General features: G+C 41.0%; 1 pseudogene; it reads right to left on the reverse strand.

Moving 5' to 3' along the window:
* Window positions 1-202: 202 nt before the first annotated feature.
* On the reverse strand, window positions 203-965 carry LOC122688561 (annotated as a pseudogene).
* Between the last annotated feature and the right edge of the window lie 2,028 nt (window positions 966-2,993).

Consider the following 2,993-nt stretch of genomic DNA (forward strand, 5'->3'; position numbering starts at 1 on the left):
TTAGTCTTCTATATGTATCATTTAATTACTAAATCCCCAAATGCAAGATCCACACATACTTTGTCACCAAAGGTGCAGAGTTTTTCTTTTTCTTTTTTTGCTGCAAAAAGCTTTATTGTTCCCATTTGGTCCAAGACTTTGAGAGAAGGCTCCAGGATGTTAAAAAGCTGCCTAGTGGCTGCAGAGAGGGGCTTCAGGCAGCCCTGATGTCTGGTGGGTTCTTCAAAGGCCACTGGTCTCCAGAAGCTCCTAGTCCTGCTTGAGGGTGAGCCTCTCGAAGAGATACTCGCCCAACCCAGCCTGGAGACCAGCCAGCCTGCGGAGGTTGGTCAGGTGGTCACCCATCTTCTTGATGAGTTTCACTTCCTCATCTAGGGCGTGGTTCTCCAGCAAATCACAGATGTGGGGGGTCTCTGCGGGCAGAAGCCAGGGCCATGCAGATCCAACAGGGCTTGATTCAGGTTCTTCTCTACAAGAAGGGCGGCTTCCATAGCGTCCTGGGTTTTACCCCACTCATCTTGAGATGGCTTCTGCACGTCCAGGAAGAGGGCGCGGCTGCCACACTGGTTTTGCAGTTTCAGGAGACGCTCCGCGCCCTCGCGCTTCTCCTTGGCCAGTTCGTGAAAAAAGTTACCCACACCCTACAGAGCCACATCGTCGTGGTCGAAATAGAAGCCCAGAAAGAGGTAAGTGTAGGAGGCCCGCAGTTGCACGTTAACCAGGCGGTTGACGGCGGCCTCCACCTCGGTAGAATAATTCTGATGAATCTGGGAGCTCATGATTGGTCGGTAATAAGGAGTTAAAAAATGGTGGCTGGTCCCGGTGATCGCGGACAGCTGAGTGGCTGACTCCGGAGGTTGCGACTGGAAAAAAGGTTGGAGGGTAGTGGGAGGCTGGAGCAACGGGCGTCCCTGGGTCTGTTCCGTCCAAGCACTGTTGAAGCAAGAGACAGATCCACGGGGCCGCCGAGCGCACTTCAGGTGCAGAGTTTCTAACTTTGTTCATTCTGAATGAGTCTTTTTTTTTTTTTTTTTTTAAAGAGAATTGTACAGTTTCAACTGTATATATATCTGCATATGTACATGATAATGATAAAACTTAATCTATTGCAAGTGAGATGATCATTGTTTGAATGATTCCCTTTCAAGAATATCACCTAGCACTCAGGTTTTATGTTTGATTTTACAATTTGTTTATTTTTTAAAAAAATTATTGATTTTTTTCTCACAAACATATATGTTTTTATTAAGCTTTCAACTTGGTTATAATATTTTAAAAGGGTTGATAATTATTTGTTATATAAATACATATACTCACCCTGGCTGGAAATTTAGGATCCAGTGTCAACACTGTTTCACATAATTTTGAAACAATGAGCTATGATAGATTGTATTACTATTTGAAATTAGTTGCTTGTATCTAAACAAAAAGGCCCATTTGAGGGATTTGGTCATGTGACTTATTAATTTAGCCAATTGAATGTGACCAGAATTGGCATCCATTGTGTCTGAGCAGAAGCTTTAAGAACTATTAGGTTATTTCATTTTCTTTCTGCCATGAGAGGGGCAAATCCTTTAATGGTGACAGTCCCTTCTGTCTCTGTGACTCCTTCACATGGCTCCTTTCATCCTAGACAAGAAAGAAAAATGAAGCAATGATTTCCGAATTAGATGTAATGCAAGCACACAATCTATCCATTGTTAACCATGTTTAGTTTGCTTTTCTTTGCCACAACATACCTAAAAAAGAGATAACTGATATAAAAATTGGTACCTATAGATAGGACGTAGCCATGGCAAAATTCCTAAAATATGTGGCTTTGGCTTCAGGGCTATAGGGTTAGAAGTGCAGAAACTCTTAAAAGAGACTGGAAAAATGAAGGAACTTTGTGGAGTGGTGGTATATTTGATAAATCTGTCTCATGCAATAACTTGAAAGACAGGTAATATATTAACAAATTTGTGATTTTGTTTATTTTATTTTATTTTTTATTTTGTATTCAGGTATAGCCAAATAACGATGTTGCAATAGTTTCAGGTGAACAGTGGACTCAGCCATGCATATACATGTATTCATTCTCCCCCAAACTCCCCTCCCATCTAGCCTGTCATATAACATTGAGTAGAGATTCACGTTCTAAACAATAGGTCCTTGTTGGTTATTCATTTTAAGTATAGCAATGTGTACATGTCCATCCCAAACTCCCTAACTATCCCTTATCCCTATCTTTACTCCCAATAATCATAACAATTAACTTGCAATTTTAGATGAAGAGGTTGAAAAACAAAGTATGACGAAGTGACTTGGTTGCTTTTAGCAGCATTAAAAAAAGCTATTAAAAGAAAGACATGAGCTTAGAAAACTAAGATATAAAGATAATGAAAGAGATTTGCAGGTTCTAAAGATGCTACAGTTTTATTTTCTTCAACCAGTAAATATAAAATTGAGAAATGCTTTGAATAACAAACAGGTTTGGTCTAGGGCAAAGATCAGACTTGCTGTAGTTAAACTCCACATTGTTGTTCAGTCATTAAGTCCTGTCCAACTCTTTGCTATTCCATGAACTGCAGCATGCCAGGTATCCCTGTCCTCCACAGTCTCCCAAAGTTTGCTCAAACTCATGTCCATTGAGTCAGTGATGCCACCCAACCATCTCATCCTCTGTTGCCCCCTTCTCCTCCTGCCCTCAATCTTTCCCAGCATCAGGGTCTTTTCCAATGTGTTGGCTCTTCGCATCAGGTGGCCAAAGTATTGGAGCTTCAGCATCAGTCCTTCCAATGAATATTCAGTGTTGATTTTCTTTAGGATTGACTGGTTTGATCTCCTTGCTGTCCAAGGGACTCTCAAGAGTCTTCTCCAGCACCACAATTCAAAAGTATCAATTCTTTGGCACTTGGTCTTCTTTATGATCCAATTCCATAAAGGGATTAAATTGGCCTTCATAAAATCTACCCCTTTGGACAAAGTGGTTTACAGAAAAGACAAAAAAACAG

Source organism: Cervus elaphus, chromosome 33 (assembly GCF_910594005.1).
Source record: "Cervus elaphus chromosome 33, mCerEla1.1, whole genome shotgun sequence".
Taxonomy (NCBI): Eukaryota; Metazoa; Chordata; class Mammalia; order Artiodactyla; family Cervidae; genus Cervus; species Cervus elaphus.